Here is a 7982-nt window from a genome sequence, read left to right on the forward strand (position 1 = left end):
CGCTCCTTCCCCTTCCCTGTCGGTAAAGCAGCTTCGCTCCTTCCCCTCGGCAGGCTGATTGATCTGATCGTTCACTCCTTTTTGACGGTTCAAGAAAGAAGGAAGAAGACACTTTGTTTACAGTTCAAGAATAGTGCTAGTTCAAGAAGAAGAAAATGAAAGAGAAGCAACTGCCCCTGACCTGGATTACAGTCTCGTAAATTCATTCAATGAAAGAGAAGCTCATGAACAGGAAGGAAATCAGGGAGACTCCAGCCGAAAGATTCATTCTCCGTAACCTTTCTAAATAATAAGAATAAGGAGAAAGACTGAAGCAAGACAAGATGAATGAGACAGAACTACTGACCGAGCCAGACTGCCTTCTTTCACTCACTCGATAAAGCTAGAAGAAGAACCTGAACCGGTATTACCTGAGCTACTGAACGAACCAGACAAGGTAGGTAAAAGAAAAAGAGCAGTACTCCTGACTCCTTTTTTTTACAGAAACAGAATGAAAGAAAGCCGAAAGATTCATTCTCCGTAACCTTTCTAAATAATAAGGAGAAAGACTGAAGCAAGACAAGATGAATGAGACGGAACTCCCTTTCCTATTTCTTCTTCTTACTATTGATTTCACTCTAAACTCTATCTTCGCTCCTTCTCCTTTCTTGACCTGTAAACTAAGACTGAAGATGAATGAGACTCAACCGACACCCTTAGACTAGACTAATTGAACTGTAAGAGAAGGTCAAGCTAAGCTCCTTCACCGTAAGTAAGTTCAGACTGCAGGAAGAGAAGATTCATTCCCCTTTCCTTTCTTTGTTGACTGATGGAACTCGTCTACAACTATGAGTAAGCTTCTTTCCTTGCTGCTTTCTTTCTTTCACTCCTGCCTTTGACTCGATGACCTGGGTCCGCTAATTCATTTACTCTGTCCTTACTGTAAAAGAAGATGAGAGTGAGTCAGAATGTATTTGTTTGTCTCGAGCTTCAAACATTGGGGCTCGGGGTAAAGCAGCTGAGGATTGAATTTCCTCTCCTCTCTTGTAAACTCATGAACCTTCTTTCTTTTCCTCTCCTGTCTCTAACCAAAGACTGACCGAAAGATGAAGACGACTCTCAACCTTAAACCTTTTCCTGATTTCACTGTAAGAAAAGAGGAATCAGGCTATTGGCTGCATCTTCTGTCCTGTCCTTTACAGTCTCGTCGAGCTACTTACTTACTCATTCACCTATTCTATTAGTCTCATTTCTTTAACTCGATCTGTTTGCTTGCTCCTTCTTGCTTGAGGGAACTGTAACCACTGACGCTAGATTCATGATAGTTTCCGAACTTCACTCATTCTCCTTTGACTGATTTCACTCTGTCTTTCACAAGGTCAAGCTGCTTCGCTCAATCACTTGAACTTTATAGGAGAGTAAGTAACTGAGACTGATTTCACTCTTTTACGAGGTAAATGGGCTTGGCTTGGCTGGCTGATCAGCTACTGACCCGGAACCTTCTTGCTTGAACTCTGGAACCTCTATTACATTACCAGAAGTTATTGTGAGTTATGAGAAGGAAGTGATTGTGAACAGTCAGTTAAGACTTCTTATTCATTCGAGGTCATTCCGGACCCTATTCAGGAACTGATCTTTCTCCTTATTCTTCAAGTGTTGAAAGGAAAGACTTCTTATGATTGAGAGCATATTCTCTCCTGTCCCTGATTGAACGAGGTTTCTTCTGATAAGCGCCTACAATGCTGGAATTTGCAAAGCTAGAGGTCCTTCTAGAATCCTTGCAAAACGCTCACAGAGAAAGCTAACTTAACGGATTGATTCCAACCAAGAGCTGGTTAGAAGATGAATGACTCTTAGATCGAACTTGGAATCTATGATGGTCACTCTTAGATACCAAGACAATTCACTCCAGAATTAGCTTGATCAAAACTAATTCAATGAATCGGTTTAAACATCAAACCTAAAGCAAGGTTTGAAAAAGAATAACACCAAAAGGGTATCAAGAAAACACAAAGGTTTTTTCTGTATTCAACCAAAATCCCCCAAACATGAGTATTACATGCCTTTAAATAGGCCCAAAAGATAACCCTAACAAAATAAAGTTCAGCCACTAACCACTAATAAATGCTAATAAATGCTATTAAATACAAATTGAAGAATATAAGGAAATTCATACAAACTTTTAATAATTGCTATTAAATATAAATTGAAGCAAATAAGGCATTAATAATTTCCTTAATTGGTAATTCAACTACCAAAGGCAAGTCTTCTAATTACTTTCCAATATCAGCCAATCTTCTTGATTTGATATGCTAATGCTATAAAGATTTTTGGGCTCAAAAGTCTTTGTTTCAACCGGTACACGAGCTAGCTTTTGAAGATGCAATGTATAGGCCTCTTGAATCTTCTTAACCTTGCTTCTTGTAATCGGTCCTTCGGGTACATGCACGTGATCAGTTGTTGGATTCATATCATCCCCCCTTTCTTTAAAAGGATTTGTCCTCAAATCAGATTCTTCGCTCTTTCCGGACAAGAACTGAATATTGTTTTTTTTTTCCACCTTTTTTTTTTCTCACCTTTACCTTAGTTTCTTCTCTCCACTGTTGTTCTTCAGATTCTTTTCTTTTCTTCTCTAATTTCAATTGGTCACAATGTACTTCATATGGAGACAATGGAAGTAAAGTAAATTTCTTCCCACACGAAGTAAAAGTATACTTGTTCATCAAACCATCAAATGTTACATTTCTATCATATTGCCAAGGTCGGCCAAATAAGATGTCCCCCGCATGCATTGGTACGAAATCACAAAGAACTTCATCTTTATATCTTCCAAGAGTAAAAGAAATAAGAGCTTGAGAATTCAAGAGTAAAAGAAATAAGAGCTTGAGAATTCACCTTAATTTCTTCTTTGTTTGTTAACCAATGAAGTTTGTATGGTTTTGGATGGGGATGGACAGAAAGTTGAAGTCTTTTTACAAGGAACCTGCTTACCACATCTATGCAACTTCCACTATCAATCACCAAGCTGCATGGGTTTCCTTTGACCAAACATCTTGTGTGGAACAAGTTTTCCCTTTAATCTTCAAATTTCTCTTCCTTGATTTGAACATTGAGTACCCTTCTTGTGATCAAAGATATGGAATTATCTTTTTCAACATACTCATCATCATATGCTGCGATTTCTTCCACAAGCTGTGAGTCATGATCCTCACATTCATCATCTGAATCAAGTATACCATTCCTTATCACCATAACTTTTTTATTAACACACTCTTTGCTCATGTGTCCAAACCCTTTGCACTTCCAACATTGAATAGAACTAGACTTCTCCTTTACCGTCTTTGAAGCTTCATTCTTTTTACCAATGGAACTCTCAGCCTCCACTCTTTTAGCAGCCACAAACTTTTCTTTTGGTGACATTGATTCATTTCTATTCACAAAACTATCCTTGTTCCAAGTTTTAGAATTTGAAAAGGTGTTAGTTCGTGATGTGTACCTTTTTGAATGCTCTTTTTCTTCCTTCAATTGGTCTTCAATTTTGAGAGCATAATGATACATGTCTTCCAGATATGGTGGTGGATTTCTGTCAACAAGATGAACAATTTCTCGATTCAAACCTCCAAGGAATCTAGACATGGTATCTTCTTCTTCTTCTCTAACATTTGCTCTTTCCATCATAGTCTCCATCTCTTGATAAGATACAGCCACACTTTTTGTTCCTTGCCTCAAACCTTGCAATTTAGTTTTCAAATTTCTTTCATAATGTTTTGGAACATACCTTTTTCTCATGGCTTCTTTAAGTTCTTCCCATGTCTCTATTGGATCCTCCTCTTTTCTTCTTCTCTCGGATTTGAGATGTTGGTACCAATCACCAGCATGATTGGTAAATTCGGCAATAGCAAGTCTCATCTTCTTATTTTCACTATAGGTGTTGCAATCAAACACATGCTCTATCTTTCTTTCCCACTGCAAGTATGCCTCAGTTGGTAATTCAGCCACCAACCACTAATAAATGCTAATAAATGCTATTAAATACAAATTGAAGAATATAAGGAAATTCATACAAACTTTTAATAATTGCTATTAAATATAAATTGAAGCAAATAAGGCATTAATAATTTCCTTAATTGGTAATTCAACTACCAAAGGCAAGTCTTCTAATTACTTTTCAATATCAGCCAATCTTCTTGATTTGATATGCTAATGCTATAAAGATTTTTGGGCTCAAAAGTCTTTGTTTCAACCAGTACACGAGCTAGCTTTTGAAGATGCAATGTATAGGCCTCTTGAATCTTCTTAACCTTGGTTCTTGTAATCGGTCCTTCGGGTACATGCACGTGATCAGTTGTTGGATTCATATCATCTTCTCTTTGCTCCTTTTCTTTTCCGATATTCCGGTCAGTGATTGTGAACAGTCAGTCTTGACTCAACTCTCGATTCATGAGCCAGAACAGAACTATTACTTCTTTCTCTTTCTCCTATTTCTTCTTTCACGGTAAACTCCTTAACCTATTCTTCTTTCTCCTTTCTTTCTTGCTTGCTTTCACTCTTTCACTTGGGTGGAACTATTCTTGAACTTGGTAAAGTGTATTCTACTCTTCCCCCTATTGGTTACTTAATCAGGCTATTGGCGTTTTCTCTCTAACGGACTGAACTCGGGAACCTATCCTGACGAGACTGAAATCAGGGACAAGATATGAATTGAAAGAATAAATGAATTAGCTGCTTGATAGGAGGGAGAGTACATTCATGCGGAATCTGATTGAACTGAAAAAGAAGGATTTGATCCTCTTACTCATGAACCGTAACCGATAGAGAAAGAATGGAGAGAGACGAAAGAAAGATTCCTTCTCCTGATTTCCCTCTTGAACAAGGAAGGTAAGTTAAGCGGCTGGCTGTATGAGAAGAAGAAGAACCCGAAAACCAACCTTTTCCTTCTTTCACTCTTTTACTCGACTGCCTGCCTGTAAGTAAGAAAGAAAGAGGTAAACTCATGAACCTATCGGTTTCTTAGCTTCGCTCCTGAACTACTGAACCGGAACCTACCTTATCCATTCTCCTTAACTACTAAACCTATTGATTGATTCTTTCTCCGGAACATGATTTAACTGATCTTGATCCTGAACCTGTATTACAATTAGTTATTGTGTGTGAGTTATTCTTTAACTGTAAAGAAGGGAAAGCATATGAAATGAATGGACTCTCTATTCTTGAACAAAAGGTCATTTGGAAGTCAATACTCAACTCTCGATTAATTCCCCCTTTCCTCGACTTCTCTCGTATATTCAATGCTTCACCCTCAAACACTCTTTTCCTCTGCCTATTTATGAATGAACTGTAAAAGAAAGACTCATTCGACTTCCCTAAGCTACTTCACTTATCGGTCTGTCTGTTTCATTGCTGTGCTCCTTCACCTATTCATTGTCGGAAGGAAAGACTCACCATTAATGATCCTGAAGTACCTTCCCTATTTATTCTTGAACAGTAACCAAGGGCCGTAAGGATTCATTCTTTCTCTTCTCAATCACTACTTCCCTTCTTTCACTCAGTCTTTCACTCGTTAAAGGATACATACATATTCGTTGCTCCTGCACCTCGCTCCTTCCCCTGTATTCCCTTCCCTGAACTTTACAGTCGAGTAAAGAAAAGAAAGAAGTCAGAAGACTCAGACAAGATTCTTTCTCCTGAACCAGATTGAACAGGGTAAGCAGGAAGGACTCTTTATTCTTCTTTTCCGATATTCCCTATTTCTTCTTTCTCCTGAACCTGATTTCACTCTGTAAACTGGTGTAAGGATGATTCTTTCATTCACTCTTTTACTCTCCAGTCAAGCATATTCAATGACTGAGAGTGAACTACTTCACCTATTTATTCTGTCACTCGGTAAACAGAAATTCCATTGTCGGGACTATTACTGATTTCACTCTGTAAATAGAATAGATGTTTGCTTTGTTTATGAACTTCTCACCTGAACCTGATTTCACTCTGTAATAGGTGTTTATTTGTTTATGAACTTCTCTCTTTCACCTTCTTTCTTTAACTGTAAACAGGGAATCTTAACTATTTTCCTATCCCGCTTTCTTTTCGGTTTCATGTCTTCGACCCATTTACTTCTGTTCGTCTTCATTATTCTTTCTTTTACAGTAACCAAGGTAAATAGGTTCATTAGCTAATTCATTTACTGTGCCCTTCTTTCATTCATAAGGTAAATAGGCTGGAATGGCTAGACGGATTCACCTATCTCATGATCTGATTATGAACCTTTCTTGAACTGTAAACGAAGACAGACTGAACCGAAACCTTATTCTTGAACTCCTTTTTACAGTGAGGGATATTAATTAACTGGTTGCTTTGAAAGACGAAAACCAGACAAGATGCATTCTCCGGGAAACCCATATTACCTGACCCTGAACCTGATATTGAACTTCTCTTTCCGCTTCTGAATCAAGTGTTGAAAGGAAGGACTCAACCAACTCAAGCAAGATCCCTTCAAAGACTCTTTCCCTCGGTAATAGGTGTGTTTGTTCTTTCTCCTGAATCTCGGCTGCTTCTTTCTTGCTTTCACTGTAAGAGAAGGTCAAGCTACTGAACCTCTGCCTTATTAATCAAGTTCAGACGAAAGAAGACTGTAAACAACTGGGAATCTTAGCTCTGATCTTTCTGCTTATGAATCATCAAGTGTTGAAAGGAAAGACGAAAGATGAATGAGAGTGCACTCCTGAACCGTAACCAGTATTACCTGATGTTATTGCATTAAGTAAGGAAGTCAAGCCTAAAGAATGAGAGAGAGTTGTAGAGGAGGAGGTAAACAGGAGGATCTGAAGGTCAAGCTCATGAACCTATTTCATTTCTTCTTGATCCTGACCCTATTTCTTCTTTCACGAGGTAAAGCGGCAGGAGGATGATTCGCTCTTTGAGTCTATTCCCTTCATTCTATTCTTGTTCTTCTTTCCCTTCAAACACTCACAGTAAACAGATGGTAAGCGGATTCACTTCTGGCTGGGATGATCTTTGTTTGGCCGTGCTACTCCCCGAGTATTCTTCAATCTATCTTTTCCTCCTCCTGTAATAAAGATTAATTCTTTAACGGATCTTTACTCCTCCCTCTCCCTTCCCTACTACTTAACTAATGACCCTGCCCCTGCTGAACCACCTCTTCTCGTGTCTTCGCCTCTTCGCCCTCCGGGTCTCACAATTGAATTGCCTCTCCTTTGTTTCACTCTTTGGCTTTCGCTCCTCTCCCTCTTGGTCGAGTGGCTTTCGCTCCTTTCCTTTGCCTCTATTGCCTTCACTACTGAACCTACTTATTAAGTATCCTAAACTCCTTCGCCTATGGATTCTTTAAAGAGGTCAAGCAGCTAATTCATTTACTCCTCTCCTGTAAACAAATTCAAGGATGTTCGCTTCGCACCTTACTTATGAATTATACTTACTAAACTACTGACCCTATCTATTGATGGATTCTTTCTCCTACACCATCACCTCTGCCTCTATTAGCATCAGTTCTTGTTCTTTCCCTTCAAGACCAGTAAGGGAAACTCCTGAACTCCTTTTCGGATTCCTTCACCTATTTATGAACTGTAAATACGAAACTCCTTATTCATGAGAGAGAGTTAGTTTCCGAACCTCACTCCGGCCCCTATTTCTTCTTTTCCTAGGTAAGCTGGATGAGAAGAGGGTCAAGCCCATTCACCGGAACCTGACGAGAATGTATGTAAGAAAGAAGAATTCTCCTGCCTGAACCTGCTGCCTATGTTATTCACTCGGTCAAGCTAGCACTAAGAAAAAGGAAAGACTCAACGAAGGATGAATGAGAGTGAAGTTCACTCCTCTCCTTATTTTGAGGGCTATACCATTTTCCCGGTATTTGAGGTCATTGAACTCCTTTTCCTCTCTCTATTCTATTGTATTAGCATCAGTTCTTGTTCTTTCCCTTCTTTCACTGTAAGCACTGGCTGGGAATCTGAGCTCTGTCTCTGTCTTCTCTTTCTCCTTATTCATCA

This window comes from Cucurbita pepo, chromosome 1 (assembly GCF_057944985.1).
Source record: "Cucurbita pepo subsp. pepo isolate OVF chromosome 1, ASM5794498v1, whole genome shotgun sequence".
NCBI lineage: Eukaryota > Viridiplantae > Streptophyta > Magnoliopsida > Cucurbitales > Cucurbitaceae > Cucurbita > Cucurbita pepo.